The sequence below is a fragment of the Mytilus californianus genome, unplaced genomic scaffold (genome assembly GCF_021869535.1).
Source record: "Mytilus californianus isolate M0D057914Y unplaced genomic scaffold, xbMytCali1.0.p SCAF_1, whole genome shotgun sequence".
NCBI lineage: Eukaryota > Metazoa > Mollusca > Bivalvia > Mytilida > Mytilidae > Mytilus > Mytilus californianus.
The window spans coordinates 23,396,439-23,417,001 of record NW_026262581.1 but is presented as its reverse complement, the minus strand read 5'-3'; the positions used below and the strand labels follow the sequence as shown (position 1 = coordinate 23,417,001).

The following is a 20,563-nucleotide window of genomic DNA, read 5'->3' as shown; positions in this document are numbered from 1 at the left end:
TGCTTAATGAGTTATATCACCATACGCGTATTTTTAAATACAAGAGGGGAGAAAACTCTAATTTAATGTTAGCGCACCATTTAAACCAAAATGTACGTGTAGTGACATGTCGCAACTAACAATTTAGTAATAATATGTTGTCGATATCTTATACGGTTTTTGAAAACAAGTGAAAATAAGCTAAAATCAAAATTTAGAATATGACCTTGACCTTTGACCTTGACCAAATTTTCCTTTTTTTGGACCAAGGACCTCAAATCAAAAGACCCTAGGTCTCTATCACTTATGGTTAACCAGTTAGAAATGCATATCACTTATATCAAATGCATAAGGGGAAATAACTCTCATATGGAGTCTCCGGAACGCTTCGGTGAAAACCAAACTCAACATCCTGAAGATATAGCGAGCAATCTGGTAAAATAAATTTGTCGTAATCTTTTACGGTTGCGAAGGAGTAGTGGCCACAAGAAAAACAGTGTTTGGGGAGATAACAACGTAAAATATTCGGTTAAGCGGTTGTCAGTTTAAAAAGCGTATAAACTGTTCGATATCATATACCAAATATCTAAGCGACATCTTGTGAAACAACAATACTACGTATACTAAGAAAAAATAAGGCGGAAGAAAAAAAAAATAATAATCAGAACAAAATCAATAGGTCTTTCCACGGAAAAGTGGAAAGACCTAATTATATATCAAAACTCTTCTTTTAGGGAGTTTTCATTCTGAGTATGAAGCTCATTGCAGATGGGTTTCAGAAAGGATGGAGGCTCACTGAAAAGTAAGAGTGAGCCCGGCAGTCTATAAAATCTATCAACTACAATAAAAAGAAAAGAAATGAAATGAGAAAAATAGTTTGTTTCCAATGAACACTATAGGATGGTGGGGATACACATAAAATAAACCTTCTTGTTCCTGGTATGCTATTGAAAAATTACTAATAAAAATGCTTTGCCTATATTTATATATTGAATTCGAAAAAAAAATCCATGCCCAACAAATGATTAATGGTCGTTGACATAAATGAACCCTATATATGAAATCGCAAACGAGTGTAGCTAACTACATACCTATCCTATGTTATTTAATTATTGTTGAGGCAGATCTTTAGAAGGGTCTGTTAAATTTTTTGGTTAAAGTGTTTACACTATGGGCTTTAGAGCTTGACTTGCTGTATGTTGTTGAAGACTGTATGTTTACCTCTACATATATTTACTGATTGAGTTGTTAGGTTGTTGTCTCATTGAAGTTTACATGCGATATCTTTTTTCAATTTTTAAAAAGCATAAAAGCTATGCAACAAAGAACATGTGTTTATCTTGTAAGAGTGCATGCTAAGAATAACAACAACAAAAAACCAATGAACTATTTACGTTATTGGTTTATACTCAGTCTGGTTTAATTTGTTTATTTACATATAATATGTTACTAATTATGTGTATATTTTCCAATAGACTTTTAATTAATATTGTCCTCGCGGATATCGTGTAAAAAATTAAGGAGCTCATTTTTGAAGGGAAACTTTTTTATCACCAGAATTCCAATTGTATGTGCTGATAAAAGACATAACTTGTAATATTTTATTCGCAAGATTAACTTTTCTAGTATTCGTCTTCTTCCTCTACTTCATAACACTCCATTCCAACTTCATTATAATCTTTCTCCAAAGCAGCCACGTTTTCTCTAGCTTCAGAAAATTCGCCTTCTTCCATTCCTTTAATAAAATATTTTTTATATGATATGGTATGATTAGAATAATGTTACCCTTAACAGCTGGAAGATATAACCTTCGTCTGGAGAAAAAAAATAAGGTATCAGGGGAATAACTGTTTACAATTTTTCTTCATGGAAGAGATCTGAAAGCGTGGACACAACTAAATGTTGTCTTTAAAATGGATACAAAAAAAACCTACTGAAAACTACTGATTTTTTGGGGCAAAATTAAATCAACTGATCCATCTACGATGTCACTTTATATAAATGAGATTAAGATATCAAGTGAATGATCAAACCAATAACCAACCAGAATGTACGGATAGGAAATATAATAAACATGTGTTTTGCAAATCCAGTTTCTATAAATGAATGTCAAAACTCATGCATGGTATGTCAGTATTTAAATGTTTCATCATTTGAAACTTTTCAATCACTAGGCTTCGACCACATTTTCAAGTAAACATAAATCAATGTGAAATCTTGAACTTAACAGTTCATAGAAGCAAATAACAGTGGCGGACCCAGAATTTTTTATAAAGGGGTCCCACTGACTGCCATAAGAGGGGGTCCGCTACAGTCATGCTTCAGTGGTTCCCAATTTAATCAACCAAATCCCCCCCCCCCCCCCTGGATCCGCCAATGAATAAGAAATTCATGTAACAAATCAATCTATTCATTTATTAAAGTGAGCAATATCCAACAAATGTACACGCAGTGCGATCGTCAATAGCACGTGACCCTAACAATGACTCATGACGTTCCTGTGTACTTTCGAACAAAATTTTAGTTACAGAATGCATGCATGCCGGGTAACATTTTCAAAAACGTAAACAAAAATGCTGTGACTGATCTTTAACGTTCTAGTATCGTCATTTTCAACTAGCGACCAATTTAAGCACTAGACTTAGAGTAGAAAAAATGACACTAGTCTTTTTAGCTTTGTAAAATGGTGAATTCATTGGCATATAATCCTACCCCTTAAAATCTAGGTAAATGCAAAATGACATTATTAGAAAATTGTAATCAGTGTTACATTAATAAAAAATCCTTACCTTCACCAACATACCAATGGACAAAAGCCCTTTTAGCATACATCAGGTCAAACTTGTGGCTTATTCGCGACCATGCATCCGCTATGGCTGTAGTGTTGCTCAACATACATACAGCTCTTTGTGCCGGACCTAAATCCCCGCCTACAAAATAAGTGTAAAAAGGGAATTCTTTCGTCAACATTAGAAAACTAGGAAGTTTCTCAGCATTATTTCTCTATGGATTCTTTTCGCGTGCTGTACAGTATCATAAGATAATATATCCATTCTTATGGTTTGTTTATACATAGAAATAAGAAGATATGATATGAGTGGCAATGAGACAACTCTCCATCCAAGTCACAATGTGTAAAAAGTAAACAATTATAGGTCAAAGTAAGGCCTTCAACACGGAGCCGTGGCTCACACCGAACAGCAAGCTATAAAGGGCCCCAAAATGACTAGTGTAAAACAATTCAAACAGGAAAACGGCCTAATCTATATAAAAAACGAGAAACGAAAAACACTTAAGAACCACATCAACAAACGACAACCACTGAAACAGGTTCCTGACTTAGGACAGGTGCAAACAATGCAACGGGTTTAAACGTTTTAACAGGCGCCAACCATCACCCTAACATGAAACAGTAGTGTAACATTACAACATAGAAACATACATTTCGTTTGAAATAAATCATTGTAAATTGTTTGCAATGAACGAGTTTCTACAGTGTCATCAAACGTTCATAGATTTATCAAACATACTGGATGCAAACTGCAGGAAGAGTAGAAATAAACGAAGTTTCATAAACTTATCTTTTTATTTCTAGTGGAATCTAAATGCATATTTCTGTGGCGTATATATCTAAATCACATTAGGCAGATTTGAAGATGAGTATTGAGAAGTTTTGCCCAAGTCCAAACGCCCCAACCCCCAAACAAAACTAGTTTACACTTGTTGACCAAAAAACGGAGAGCGAAATAAAAAAAACGGGTTTTTTTAACAAAATTTCCTGTATCCTACCTGGTACAGTGGTCGGTTTCTGGAAGTTGATTCCTACTTTGAAACCAGTCGGGCACCAGTCTACAAACTGGATTTTTCGTTTTGTCTTAATTTTAGCAATGGCGTCGTTGACATCTTTTGGTACAACATCACCACGATACATCATACAGCATGCCATATATTTTCCATGACGCGGATCACATTTAACCATTTGATTACTTGGCTCAAAGCAGGCATTTGTGATCTCTGCTACGGACATAGCTTCGTGATATGCCTTTTCGGCTGTAACAAAGTAACGAAATCATTGACTGACATTCATTAGATATGAAAATATTATGAATACATGTATATGAATTTGTATCTATTTGTGTAAATTATGTACTTTATCTGTTATTTATATTTTGGATTGTCTTATGGTGTTATCCCCTTTAAATAAAAATTATTTCTTTAAACTAAACATACTTATCATACCGAATCAATGCGTACGACACTGTTTTCTATAGTACTTTTTATCAGGGTCGCTCTACATCAAATTAGTTTATATAAAATGCAATTGAAGATTTAATAAGAATGTGGAGTGATGGTAGAGTCCAATACTACTAACAACAAGCTCTGACATTGTGGACTACAGTGAAAATTCAAAATGAGTCCTGTCGGAAAGAAGACACTCTCATCGGTTAAGCATACATGTACTACCTCTTTCCGAGATAACTTTTTTGAATATGCTTCTCAAGTATTCGTAATGAAAAAAAAAACGAACGAGTTCCGAATCTAGAAGAGCAATTGCAAGAGACCGCAAACGTTGGGTAAATTAATCTGGATCCGATTCCCACGGAGCATAATGCTCGGATACAGATTTTACTTACCCACCGTTTGCGGTCTCGTGTAATTGCTCCTCGGATTTCGGATCGGGATACCCGGTGTAGTGTTACTTTGTAACAGAACCTCAAATCAACAACGTACCGGTAATAGAATAAAAAAGGACAATTAGTTCAGAAAGTTTCTCCGACAATCGACAAGTGATGCTGATATTCATATAAAGTTTTCAAACATAAAGGTTTGAGCTCACTGTCAGAAACTTACTAAACAGATAAAATACATGTAGAAAAGTATTTGATACTCAAATTACCTGATTTAATTGGTGCATAGTTAACCAATGGAAAATGGATACGTGGATAAGGCACTAAATTGGTCTGAAATTCATTCATGTCAACATTGAGAACGCCATTAAAACGCAATGACGAAGTTATAGATGAGACAACTTGACCAATCAGTCTATTTAGGTTAGTGTAGGACGGTCTGTCGATATCAAGATTTCTTTTGCATATGTCAAATATGGCCTCGTTATCTACCAAGAATGCGCAATCGGCATGATCCATTGTTGCATGAGTGGCTAAGATGGCGTTGTATGGTTCTACAACAGCTGTTGAAGTCTGCATATAAATAACGGAACTTTATTAGTCCAGAAGTCAGCAGTTTTGTGCTGACGTGAAATATCATTGATATGTTCATTTTCTGTAAATTTACTGTTTATACAATGTTGAAATATTAAAAAAAAAACTTAGGTTTTTCTACCCCATATATAGATAGCCTTATCCTCATTTGGCTCAACTTTTCGGAATATTCGCTTATCTATGCATTTTAACTTTGTATCTGATTTGGATTTCCAACTGCTTGATTCGAGCGTCACTGATGAGTCTTATGTAAACGAAACGCGCGTCTGGCGTACCAAATTATAAGCCTGGTATTTTTGATGAGTTTTTATCAAACCAGTTTGATATTCATTTGAAAAGGGTTCACTATTGCTTAATGATAATTTTTTAAATAAGATATCAAAACCGGTCTCAATAGAATGTCTAAATGAACGACGTATCAGACAATGGTGTAGTAATTTTTACTCCGGTAGATGGAAGACAACGCCTATGTCCAAAGTGTTTTCGATTAAGAGCATACGCTTTTTTTTCCAGAAAAGTAAAACACTTATTGATTTACTTTATAAATCTTAGACTTCGCCTTACTAAGTTGAACTTATTGGCAAGACATCTGTTTGTTATTAAAGACAAACGCTCGTATGATAACTACTTAATGTCGTATCGTTTTTGTGTATCGTTGGGCTTCTGTCTTATTGACTTATTCCCCCAACATCTCCTTTTATTCGTATTTTTCGAAAGAATAACTTATTATTTGAAATAACCGTCAACACTATTTATTTGTTTTAATAATTTTTGTTTGAACGCTATGATTTTAAAGTAGTTCATATATATAGACAATAATAGTCTATTGACTTGACATATCAACGGTATAAGGATGAGGCTTAGAAACGGGGAAATGCGAGGCTCTGCCGAGCTTTTTCCCCGTTTCGGGCCTCATCCTTATATCGTTGATATGTCAAGTCAATACACTATTATTGTCTTTATACTGCAATCTAGAAAAAAAACATTTTCAATTGTTGTTTATTGTGTTATTGTTATTTATTTGATATAAATATTGGGAAAAATCCCCCTTTAAAAAGGCCTCTGACATATCTGGCGGAGAAATATACAACACAATGAAATGGACATTACCTGTTGAAACAAATCGATGGTGAACGAATTCGTTTGAGTATGGACTAAAATATCAACAATAAGCATAAAACATAATGATTTATAGGTTTTAAACAAAAAATATTTACAAGTGAAATATGTTTTTCCAACAATTGTAAAAGAAATAAGTTTGAGTTGTTCCACGCTTCGTTGTATACATTGGAAACAAGGACAGGTTGAAGAGGTCATCATGAATAATTAAATATAGGTCCGGCTTTACTATTTAATACTGGTTCTCTGTAACAATTTAAACTCTTATATAGGGAGTGTGGCACGCATGGTCATGGATTTTCTTCAAACTGCACACACTTACTAGTCTTGATGAAAAAAACACAAAATGGCAAAATTTTGGTTGCTAAGCATATCGGTTGCCATAGCAACCGATGACCAGTTTTACCTCTTCTGAATATCTATGATTATAAGCTGAAAAAGGCTATTTTCAACATAATTTTTCATAATAAATAATTAAGAGAATGAATATTGTTTTATGATTTTATTAAATATATGCATTTTATTAATGTAATTTAATAACTGATATTTTCATATTCCATTTCAATCATAATCACATATACCCCCCTTTTTATGTGGTTTGCATTAGGTAAAAAATACCCTTTTGAGGTAATTTTTGAATGCTCACCATAATTGTTTGCGGACACCTGAGTTTAAGTCCACCATGAATTCATAAATATCATAGTCTTATCTTATCAATGATGCGAAAAAGTAATGGGGAAGTATGTCTCAATATTTTGTTACCATGGATACAAAATGCTTAGTTTTCATTTTTTCAGAAATTTTTTTTTTTGAAAATTTTGAAAAAAAATGTTTTAAAACCTAATTCTGCAGTCAGAAAAAAATAAATAAATATACAATATGTAGAAATTATTGTAATCATCAAAATTTTAAACATATTCATATATAACGGTATGATAGTTTCAACTGTGTTGCTATGGAAACAATTTCATTTTGATACACAAGTTTAAAACAATTTTGAAAAAAGTTTCAGTTAGTTTCTTAAATGTGCACAAAAGTAGGAAAACTAAAACACTTATTAAGTTTCTCTTTATACACACATGTGTATATATAAATGATTTTGCTAGTATAGTATTTCGATAATGGTGTAACCACTTGAAGGAAATAAACACAATTTCTCTATTCTGGATAAAAGTGCTGATTATAAAGAAATTTCAGTCTGTTTTCATGATCATGAAAAATATACAAGAAAAACAATTACTCAATCTAGAAAAAAACAAATAAAATAATTTAAAAATTTACATATTCAATTGGACAATATTTGCCATTGAATGTGTTGCCATGGAAACAAGTAGTTCATTTGCAAAAATACGGATAAGTACTAATTTTTACAAATGCGTATTAATGAACTTCGATACATATAACAATGAATGTATACAGTTTTGCTTACATATGCAGGTTTTCTTGTATTTGAGAAATATTCATAATATTCCAGGCATTATTAGTGATAGTGTTGCCATAGAAACAACAAATTACATGTATATGCATAAACTTGGAAAACGCTTGAAAATAGACTAAATCTCTCATACAAAAACTCTCTTCTGTAAGTTTTCAATTTAATGCAATGTCAAAGAATGATGACTTTTACAAGTCAGTCCACCAACTAGTATTCAAATGCTGTAGTAGAGATCAAAAGATCAAAGTGCCACTTGGTGTTGACAGTTCGGAATTTTAGCTACTAGCTACTAGCTACTAGCTACTAGCTCCTAACTATTTATACATAATATTAAGATGATACAATCAGAACATTGACAGTTCAAGAAAGGCCAAGCTTAAAATTGTTTGTGTGTGAGGCACAGAAATAAATACAAATGAAAATAATCAATATCGTTTAGGGGGGGGAGGGGAGGGTAAGATTTTGTAAAAATAAAATGATCGATTAGTTATGGTTTGCTTTGTGTCCAGTGTCAAATATCTCATGTATATTTCAGAAGAGAACAAAATCAATAAATTTAATAGGAACATTGGTCCATCGCTAGTCTACTGACCCAAAATTAATTAATTTGACACACTTCAACACAATACAAAATAGAACAAAAAGAGTCAGACGTTGGTCCTCTAAGTAAATGATAATTGACCATCGAACCTTTCTTTCTATTAAGGAAAAAATACCTATATTATGAGCTGTTTATTTTTCTCATTCATTATTAAACTCAATGTTGAAATGGCAAAGCATGTATAGCTATACGTTTTGAATATTATTGTATTATTGGATGATGAGTATCTACATGAAGATCATTTTTAGGTGAAGTTGAAAAAAATAGACAATTTCAAAAAGGTCCGGCAATATGGGTAGGCTGGGATGAAGGCGGACAATTTGAAATATCACTGGAAATCGGGATCAATTGGACAAGGACAGAAATTTCAATAGGTCAACTTGGGTGCCCCTAAAAGAATTAACACAAGGGTTCTTTAGCAAACAAAGGGCGTAACCAACAAGGGCGGGTACTGTCGGCCGTTGATCCGATGGTCCCTGGTATCCATCCGACACAATTTTTGTGTGCCGTTCTGGCCGGGGAGGATCTGTCAGATGGTGGCTGGTGGTCTTAATACGAGCAGTGGGTGGAAATGTACCATCTGGACAATTTTCATATAAGGGGTCGCACTGACTGCCTAAAGTGATGGCTCGCTACATTTATGCTTCAGTGATTCCATATGTAATCAACCAAATATTTCCAATAAATAAGGAGGGGACGGGCCCTCAGGGCCCCTGGATCCGCCTATGGTAGCACTATCTTAACATTAGTATTAGGCATTGGATTATTGAAATTTGAGAAAATAACAATTATCTTTATGGATTTTTAGCAGCAAATTAAAAAATATTGACCATAAATTATGATAACTCTTTACGGTGAGAGGGTTTCTTTAAAAGAATTATAACATACATGTACATATAATTTGATTTTCACTGAACATGCTGAAAGCGCATTACAGAAAGATGTTTCTCAAAATTAGTATATTGTCTTTCTTTTAACAAAAAAAAAAAAGATTTTACTTTGAAACAGGACTCAATGTTTATAACATATATACATGTGACTTTTTTTCCTAAACTTTTTGTCTGTGACTTTCTGTCTGTGACTTTTTGTCCTATATTCTGACCGTTATCATGACCAGGAAAAATTACTTTATACCTATTTATATGTAATAGGCTTTGCATCAAATTTATAGAAACACTTAGATTGAACCATTAATTTTATCAAATAAGAAAATATAAAATGCTTTTCAAACATATTAGCAAACGATAAATGTATTGACTTTCGAGGACATTTGGCATACCTCAAGTTAAGTCGTTGAATATGTTTACTTATATTTTATTAAAATATTTTAAACTACCAAGATATCGTGCATGCAGGGGCTCGGGCATACCTCAAGTAGTCCGCGAAATGTTTATTTTTTTTTATGAAAATATTTAAAACTACCAGGATATCCGACACAAGGCTCGGGCATGCCTTAAGTTGTGCGTGGAAATAATTATTTACTGTTATGAAAATATTAAAAAACAATTATATTGGATTTATCAACTTACATGTATTTTTGGCCTACTTCACACCTTTTGTGTGTTACTTTATATTTGTGATCAAACATGTCAAATTATAACTGGTAATATACAACATAATTTACAACACAGTAAAATACAATATACTTCTCAATACCATAAAAAGTTTAAATAACCTGGTGCCCGTCACAGTACCCTAAACTGTTTTTCCCAGTTTTTTTTATTATTTGATAAAGACTTTATCATTCAATCTTAATGTTTTTTTTTTATATAAATTTTAAGCAAATCCTATCAGATATAAATAAGTATTAGGTAGTACAACGATCAGGACACCGTCAACGTTGGTCAGGTCAAGTTTTTTTTTACCCAAAAACATATATTTTCCCCCTTTTTTTAATGATATAAAATAACACAGAAATTTTCATCGGTTAGGTCATTGCTGTTGTTGGTCAGGTCATTGTCAACGTTAGAAGGGTCACGTTTTCGGAATTTTTCGGAATTTTTTAATATTTTTTTCTAAATTTTTTCATATAGTTATATATTAAATGATACAATTTTATTATATTTCAAATTTAACATAAATCCTTTAAGAAATAAAAAAGTAATGAGCATTTTCATTTGGTCCTGTCATTGTCAGCGTTGGTCAGGTCACGTTTTATGAAGATTTAAAAGTTTTCTATATTTTTTCTTATATTTATGTATTAAATGGACTAAATTTATAGCAATTCAAATTTGACAAAATTTTTAAGAAATAAAAAAAGCATTTTCGTTTTGGTCCAGTCATTAGTGTAACCCGTTAAAGGGAGATAATTCGTATTGTGAGGAATATTGCACAATGACCAATTTTTTAGAAATTAATTTCAGATGTTTCTAGGTAGATTCCCCATAACTTTTTTTGATTTTTGATAAAAACAAGGCTGAAATTAATTGTTTTTGTGCTTCTTTTTAATAGATGTAGCCGCATAATTTCACAACACTACACCAAATATTGTATTTTCCTCAAAATTCCCAACTTTCTCCGCTGTTACCATGGTAACCAACCAATATATATATCGGTTGGCATTATTTTTCTGACTAGGCTAATAGGATATACATATCAGCCAATTTTCAGAAAGATCGGTGACAATGTGTGCCGAAAAAGTTTAAGTGGTTACAGAGAATGAGTATTAAATACTCATGAGGAAAAGTGATATCGGGTCAGTGCCTGTATATGACATAGAAATGTACAGTCAACGCATTTTGACTGCTCAAATAGAAAGAGTGCAGTATAAATATATTAACAACAACAAAACACCTTACCCTGGGAGATGGATATACAGCAAACTGCAGTTTAGATTTCCTTCCATACTCCGCGAACAGGCGTTCCATTAACCTGGATGTGAAACCACTTCCGGTACCTCCTCCAAAACTGTGGAAGACTAAGAAACCTTGCAACCCGTTACACATGTCAGCCTTAAATAGAATAAATTTGAGAATGGAAATGGGGAATATGTCAGAGACAACAACCCGACCAAAGAGCAGACAACAGCCGAAGGCCACCAAACCAATGGGTCTTCAATGCAGCGAGAAAATCCTGCACCCTGAGGTGGTCCTCAGCTGGCCCCTAAATAAAATTGTGTGCAATTAGCTGTATATATGAATATATATTTTTTACATAAATTTTGTCGTTAGTTTTCCCGTTAGTATTGTTCGACATTTTCACGCATGTCGGGCTCTTGGTAGCTTGCTACCCGATATGGGTTTTACTCGTTGTTGAAGGCCGCACGGTGACTTATAGTTGTTAACTTCTACGTCATTTTGATCGCTGTCGGAAAGTTTTCTCATTCGCAATTATACCACATCTCCTTATTTTTATATGACAAAGAATAAAAGGGGAGTACTTGTACAATTCAGGATATGTATTGTTCCCGAGAGGTGGTACTGAAGATAAAATATTTAGAAAGTTGTGAAATTTAAAGACAAAAAATTGGCAGAATATATTATTATGATTATTTGAAATAGTCGTAGACGCCTAAAGTCAATGGCGATGCATGCATGGCAACTGCTTTGATGGCGATGTCAGTTCTCTGTTTTATTCTGTTAATCAAAACTCATTGAAACATAGTGAAAGATGTCTCTTTTCGTTTTGTATTTTAAACATAATATTTAATCCTCCGAATTCTTCAAGTAAATCATTTATTTTGAAAATATATCTTTGCAGATCCCAAGTACGCACAAAACGTCCCACTGAATATAAAGTAGGAATGCAAGCCGTCATTTTGTTCAGATTGGTAACAAAAGTAGTCCGGTAAACAAGATCGATATAAAATAACTTGCCACTAAAAATTCCTTCTGGAACACTTGTTACCAACTACGGTAAAATATACTTTTTCAAACCCGTCGAGATGATTTCATAATATCTAACACTCCAAGCGTAAAACATATATTCAAATTAATGTGTCTTTTGTTTCTCTCTCGGAATATAAGAATTGATGTCTTATGTTTAAACTATCACGTGAATTTTAATGCGAACTTCTTCTTTAGTTTTAAGAAATCTCTTTTATAAATGCTTACGGAAATCAAACAGTAATGTTCTGTGATGACTTACCACAAGTCGTATTTTATCTAATGCAACGTCAGCAGTTTCTCTTCCGACGGCATAGTGACCCCTTGCAAAGTTGTTAGCGGCGTCTTCATTGCCAGTGATTAATTGTTCCGGATGAAATAGTTCTTTGTATTTACCCGTTCGTACTTCATCTAAAATTGAATCCCAAAAACATGTTTTTATAGTTAAAACTTTATAATTGGGCTAATATAGCACCAATTTGATCATATATAAGAATGTTTCCCTCGTAAGCTGACTACTACCTGTAACAGTTAAAGAATTCAGTTTGCTTAAAAGTATGGTTTTCTTGAGCATCAAACGCAGAAAAAGCGAAATGAGTGCGTTGTTCATTAATGCAATTTCAAACAAAACAGTATATTTAAAAGTTTTCTTGTGCCACAATTTGCATTGTCTTGATGGTTTTTTGTCGTTGTTGTTGGTCATTAGGAGATTTTGGTGCTGATGACAGAACTTGAATAGTTTCCTTTAAAAAATTTCCAACTATTCCGACTCGGAGCGAATTGGAGCTTGATATATTGTAGAGACACCTGTTAATTTTAATTACCCTCTAGATATCTTTGGTCGTTTGTTTATTTGGGTTGCTAGCATACCATATACCTCCATTTATTCATATTATTTACCCTTATTAACCACTGTGCCAAAATTGAATAGGAGGTATTGTTCTTTCCAAAGGGCAATTTTCAAGTTTGTCAGTTTTGGTAAAAGTTGAACATATAGTTCAAAACAAAACAGAAATTATTCTTAAATTCTGTCTATCAATTGATGCTGCGACTTTAAACTTTGACCTATTGACCATCCAATCAATTTAAATCTTCTCTAACCCAAAGGGGCATTATTGAATAAAGTTTAGTGCAAGTTGACAAATGGTTCAAAAGAAAACATTCGGAAAAAACTTCAGGTGCTTCCAAGTTTTAATGTTTTCGCACAAAACGCGTCAAAATAGAGAGGCGGACATTCAAACTCACAAGTGGCTATTTACCTCTGGGATAATAAAAGATTTTGTAACTTTTACACAATTAGTTGTACTTAATTTAACTATTCCATTGTAACAAAAACAGACTTTGACAAATATAAACATGCCTACAACACTTGGTTCAAGGTCAACATATATAGCTCTTGGTACATGTTTGCCATGTCTTGTTTCGTTATAAAATGTATTCAGTGAATCGTCTAGGCTTCCATTTCCGTCCTGCACGGTTCCATCGGGATTGATGTTGTGTTCTAAGCAATAGAGTTCCCAGCATGCATTGCCAATCTGAACGCCTGCTTGGCCAACATGGATTGATATGCATTCTCTCTGAAAAAAAAGAAGGAAGGCGGTCAATTATTAAATGTATACGATACAAACGACCGCGAATATAAGAACATAAATTGATAAAAATAAGTGTACACAATGTGATGTAAATGTTCAATTTCGGAAATTTTAAATACTGTGGATAGCGATCAATTTCACCAAAAAAACTTACAAGAAAAATTCTCTTTAGTCATGCACATTTCAGTATAAGTTACGCTCAGTTTTTGTCGCAATTTTTTTGTGAAAAAAGCTCCTACAACTTGAAAGGATAACTTTCGTTTGACGTCCAACTGAAATCGTACCAAATTCGCCACGGTTGACAATGTTTTAAACGGTGTAAAAATCTCCTCTATCACCCTCTAAGCTTTTTGTTATTTATCTTATCATACTGAATGTTCTGTCGTTATTGTCTTTAAGAATTTAAATTGAAAGTAATAAACTATGAGTTCGTGAACCTAACAACGTAACTAACAGTCATTAGAAATGTAACAAAAAATCGGCAAGATGTGGATTTTTTTATGTTGAAAGTCCATGAAAAGTTCCGAGGCTAAAACGTAGAACCTTAACATTGTCATTGTGTCTTTTAAATTATCAATTTTTGATTGATCTGCACGAGAGGGTGACATTGAACAAATTGTCTACCGCTGAGCCAAGGAATAGAGTAAAATGTGTCGTATCAACCAATCAAAATCTGGCATTCTAACGTGAAGTATGATTAATAATAAATATTATTATTCTAATAAAATAAAATAATATTGATAATCATGATAATATGAATACTAATACAAATAACGATAATTAGATTAAGATCTAGCACTGAAAAAAAGAGAATTTAAATGAAAGTGTAAGTTTTTGTCTCTAACTGGAATCGACACTTTGAACATGTTGCCTAACGACTATGGGTACCAGCGCAGCAGCTAAGACGCCGCTTCTTAATCAACTAAAAATTACCGCATTAAACTTCCATAAAATTTGCAAGGAATTTTGATTTCTTTAGATAACAATTAAGTATCAGTATTAAAGTCAACATCTGAGAGAAAGAAAATCAAATTTATAACATGATATATACTATCATCATTTTAATAGTCTACAATTTAATAAGTACTTATGACTACTAATAATAAAAAACACTTATAGACTTAGTGTACATGCTTAAAAATCTTTAAAAAATATAAAGAAGTAATGGTACTGGTTTTACGGTCAATAATAAGTCAATTTAAAAGAGATCAATCATGAAAAAAGACTAATACATATTTGTAATTATTTCCTTACCATTTCCTTTGATATCGTAAGATATTTTAAACTTCATTAATACATTTCGACAATATAGTTATTACCTTTAAAACAACTAAGATTTTTCATCCGTTATCTTTTTTCCACGTAAAATAGAGTTCTAATTTTAAAAAAAAGGCTATTGACATTCATCAAATTCGATGGTAAATTGGATACATATGATTCGTACTGTACAAAATCGGAATTTAATCTCAAATATAAATCTTATATTATACATGTATATGTGTGTACGCATATTTTGCTAAAAAAATTATGTGAAATATCGATTGAAAAACTACTTTAAGCTTCGAACTTCATTTCTTTAACCACCCAATTCGTTCTTCGAATAATGAGAGAGAGAGAGAGAGAGATTTGAATAATACTTTCTCAATATGGTGTATACAATTTCAAAATCATTTAGATTTTTCATTTGAAATATCTTTAATTTTGTGATCATGTTAACATGATTATTTTAACTATCAACTCGCCTTAATTTTCTCTTGAAACAGTATATTTAGAAGACGGAAACGGATTTTTATACATTTAAGACTCTTATCTTTTTTCAGGATACTATCGGTCACGCGTATTTTGTGTTTGTTTTGTTTGCTTTTTATGAAAACATTTCAATTTTGATTAATAAAATACCCTTAAACGGTTTCAGAGGATCGCTATATTGTATATCAATGATTAAAAAAGATACATGTAACTTCGAATATTGAATTGATGGTTCTGACAGATAACTGTATACCTAAGCAGTCGGCCATCATATATATGATGAAGAATACATGTATGATTAAATATATTCATTTTATAAAATATGTGGATTATTAAAAAATGTTAGCAAGTGCATATGCCACTCGGTGATGTTACAAATTTTCGTATCGTATAAAACGGATTCTGTAGCACGTGTTACGCCAACCATTCGTATACATGACATACATGATAAAAAGTACGTACATCTGCAGAAATTATATCCATATTTAGAGTATTTACATGTAACATAATCTTAGAATATAGCTTCTAGATTGTTTTACATTTACTGTAAATATAAGAATTCATTGTAGATTTTATAGGTTAAATCTTCAGTGGCAAAGTCCGTTTTTTTCTTCAAAACGCGTTGGCTAGATAGGAGTCATTAGCCCAGCAAGGCAACCAATCTAAGAGAGACAACTCGAACAAAACCGGACAGATCATGACTCGTAAGCCTTAGTTGGCAACTGATCTAGATAACTGCGATTTTAAGCTTCACATGAAACGTTATATGCCTTTTGAATTCTGTACATCATGTAAAAAATGTGAAATACCCCTTATATTTATATCGGTTAAAATTTCGATTTCTTTATCTAAGTTTCATCATTTTCTACTGTAATCGATCTTTTCATCCATATCATAGTGAAAACTGTTATTTGAACAATTTAAATGGTCAGTAACTTTTCGAAATGCTTCGTCACATGTATCTTAAGATTCTTAAGTTAAAAATACTGTTCTGTCACCAGATGTTCCAAAATTCAGCTTTTTTTCAGTAACTTTGTTTATAAAAGTTACAAGTTTTGGAAATGTATTTCAAATCTGTCTCCAAGGCTAATTGATTTATTGATAAAGGATCATGTGGTTAATAAATCAATTCGTCTCATATTTATTTTTGGAGGAGAACTATCAATTCGTTTGTCTTAAGTTGATGCATGTTTCCTATTCTGTTTTTACTGGTAATAAGTGTAGGACGACAGGTTAAGAACTTTGAGTATTTTTGTGGTTTTGTTATCTATTATACCGTAACGGTTATTTTCCGAGTTAAGTGTTGTTCTTATACTGGGTGGTTTGTGGTGAATGTGTTTTATGTAAGTTTGTTAATCTACTGATCGATATTAAGACGGAGAGGGTTGATATCTAAAAAAAAACTGATGTAATAATTTTGGATTGATTTTATATATATATTTTCTATTACTTAAATGTTTTTGCAAACGGTAAATCACTCCTGTAATATACCCATTTTCTATAGACAAAATTCCATTCCCGGGCAACTTTTGACTACTGTTGTTAAGTACAAACAACCCTTAAGTATAAATCAATAAGATATGATACTATAATTTTGGTAAAATGGAAGACTTTTTGAAAATTGCCCGAATGTGAGATAAATTCAGGAGAAATCGTTCCTTTCTTTTCATGCCAACTTGCTCCTTTATTCACACGATGCAGATTTAATACAGGTGATTTCAGTAAGAAACTAGCATAATCCTTTAACTTCGCGTTCCGCTTTATAGACGACGATATTATCTCACTGAATAAGTGTGGTGACTATGTTGAACACAGCTCTTCCATCGAACTTGAAATAAAGGATACCACATATACAGTTGCAAATGTAAGTCTGCATCAAATCTTGAAATCTAGATATTGACAATTTGAGTACAATACTTGACAATTTCAGTTTTCCAATGGTGAATTTTTCATTTCTATTAAGCAACATTTCAGCAGCGCCTGCATACTTGTATAGAGTATGTACCTACCAGTTGATACGTTATTCCAGAACGTTTCCTATCGTGATTTCCTTGATAGAAGGTTGCTGCTTACAATGAATTTATTTAATCAAGTGTTCCAAGTGATAAAATTGAAGTCATCCTATTGTATGTACTACTGACTCAATCACGAGTTTGTTGACCGTAATGGCATATCTGTATCACAGATAGCCGCTAATATGTTGCAAATGATCGGAACCAGAATCCCTCAATCTTTTCCTCAGTTTAAAAACCACCGAATAAGACCCTTTACCGAATTCGTACTGACCATGACCAACACGGCGGGTGCTACATGTGAAGTAGGATCTAATAACCCTTCTGAAGTATATGAGTCCACTGCAAGTTTTTGGTTGGGTCCTTCTTGCTCAGTCGTCAGTTTTCTTTGTAGTGTTTTATGAACTTAATTGTCTTTTCGTTGTCTTCCGTTGTTTTGCCATGTCAGTTTATCTCGAGATTATAACCTTAGCTTTTTTTAACAATTTCTATCAACGCAGAATTTAAGTAAAGACTGTTATAAGTATTGCCATTACATGTACCGAAGAGCTGGTTACTGAGCTGACTCTTGTGTTTTGCACATATGTAGCTGTACTCTAGAATATGGAACATGCTACTGTACAATTTGCTATGTTTTCATTCATCCGGAATATGCATTGATTGTTCACACTGACCCAATCAAGTTTACTGTATATATCTTCAACTGAACTTGATAATCATGATTATACATGACGACGAAGAAAATGATTTGACCGTAATAAAACCCAAATCATTGATATCTTAAGCATGGGAACTCTGTTGTAACGATTATTTTGTGAGAGTTTTTATTTGCACACATGCACAAACTAAAACGGAAGCAGACATTTGCACTTACATCGCCCTCTGCCACCAAAATTGAATATTACCAGCGCTAGCTCTTTCCATGTGTCTAATGTTAATCGACATTTTTTGACATACTAATTGTAACTATCAATGTTTAATGTCTACGAATATGATCTTCAAATATCTAGAAAAAAAAATATACACGAGAAAGATTAAAGTTCTGTTGTCGTTAATTCACCACGTCTTATATTTTTATTTTAGAAAACATTAGTTCGCTAGTTATTTACTAAAAGAGAGGCAGAAGATACCAAAGGCAAAGGGATATTCAAACACATTATAAAAATAAGAAGATATGGTATGATTGCGAATAAGACAACTCTCCACAAGAGACCAAATTACACATAAATTAACAACTATAGGTCATCGTACAGCCTTCAACAAATGAGCAAAGCCCATACCACATAGTCCGCTATAAAAGAACCCGAAATGACAAATGTAAAACTATTCAAGCGAGAACACTAACGGCTTGATTTATGTACGAAATAATGAACGAACAACAAATATGATATACAGCAACAAACGACAACCACTGAATTACAGGCTCCTGACTTGGGACAGGCACATACAGAATGTGGCAGGGTTAAACATGTTAGCGGGCGCTTAACACAGTACAACATATGAACAAACTATAAAAATCAGTTGAAAAGGGCTAAACTCATCAGATAACTAAAACGAATTGACAACACCATGGCAAAAAAAAAAAAATGATCAAAACACAAATAACAGCTTTCAAAACACAACATAGAAAACTATAGACTGATGGTGATCTCAGGTGATCCGGTAGGGTTAGCAGATCCTTCTCCACATGTGACACCCGTCGTGTTACGCAACAGAGGATTGTTATTTGACTCTTATCTAACACTAAGACATCACCATTTTTTTTATAAAGCATCGGTCATGTAAATTTTCTAACTCTGAAACTTGACCGAATGTGAAATTTTGAAATTGAAACATTTTTCATGACAAAGAATTATAGACAAGACTTTTACCGGTTAAAACAACACAGACATTGAAAAATTAAAATGCACAAAGAACAACATTTAAAACTAATTCAAGAGCAAACACGAACTTCTTTTAAAAGCACAATAGGGGTGATCTCAGGTGATCCGGAAGGGTAAGCAGATCCTGTTCCACATGTGCAGTATGTAATTTGAAGCAAGAGTATATGTTTCTTATATTTTTCTAAAATGGAATTCCGTGCAGGTTGTTCAGGTCATAGTATAATTATAATGATTATTGCTGTTCTTCGTCATTAATTAAGATTACAGAAGTGGTTAGAGATCTTAAGAACTAGTTTAATGCCGCCTCATATTCATATTGCTGCCAGGAACCTCACGTTGTCTTGTGTCATATCTAAATACATTTTGTTATTTTAAAAAATGTGTATTGATTTCAGATCTTTTAATATTTGGATCCGTTCTATGTATTCATTTTTTCAGAAGTACGCTTCAAAATTATATTTTGTTATTTTCATTTGTACTGGTGACGACTTCGAGCGTGAAAGTTTGGCATATTCTAGACACCTGTTTATTATTGAAGATTGTATAAAACATAAAAATTATTACAGGATTTACAAAATATATTGGACAGTTAACACAGTCCCTATCAACTACCAACAACCGACTCCTCCGAGAAAAAGTCGTACAATAAAAATCAGACAAACAAAAAGGAACAACACATGGTCTTGATAACTGACTTGGTATTGGTACAAAATAGGGTGGGGGTTAAAACAGTTTTTCGTGTGAACAAACCCTCCTTTTGTCCCTTATGTCGTAAAACTTTCACACACAATAACGAATCTGCTCAGTGCATATGACAGCAGGATAATAACTAACTTGAACAAAGAAATAAAATAGACTATTTGAAAAGCAGGGTCAAAATGTGCTCGCTACTACGGATACCTATCTATGGTAGCCACAGCTGCTGGTTGATAACTGCCACTCATGAAATCAAACAAAATAAAAAACAACACTCGGACATAATTCATAAAGTCTCGTCATGAAATTTGAAAATTTAGTGAAACCAGCAGAATTTGCAGAAAAAAGTCTTCAACTGAATTAGTTAGTATATCATGGATGATGACAAGCAAAACGTTGTATTGGTAATGTGTTTCGTTTGATTACTGGACGTATGCAATACATTTCTCTC

The 20,563-nt window shown here is 32.9% G+C and overlaps 1 pseudogene; it reads right to left on the bottom strand.

The window, feature by feature from the left end:
* Window positions 1-1,601: 1,601 nt before the first annotated feature.
* LOC127717346 (tubulin alpha-8 chain-like) lies at window positions 1,602-13,752 on the bottom strand (annotated as a pseudogene).
* Between the last annotated feature and the right edge of the window lie 6,811 nt (window positions 13,753-20,563).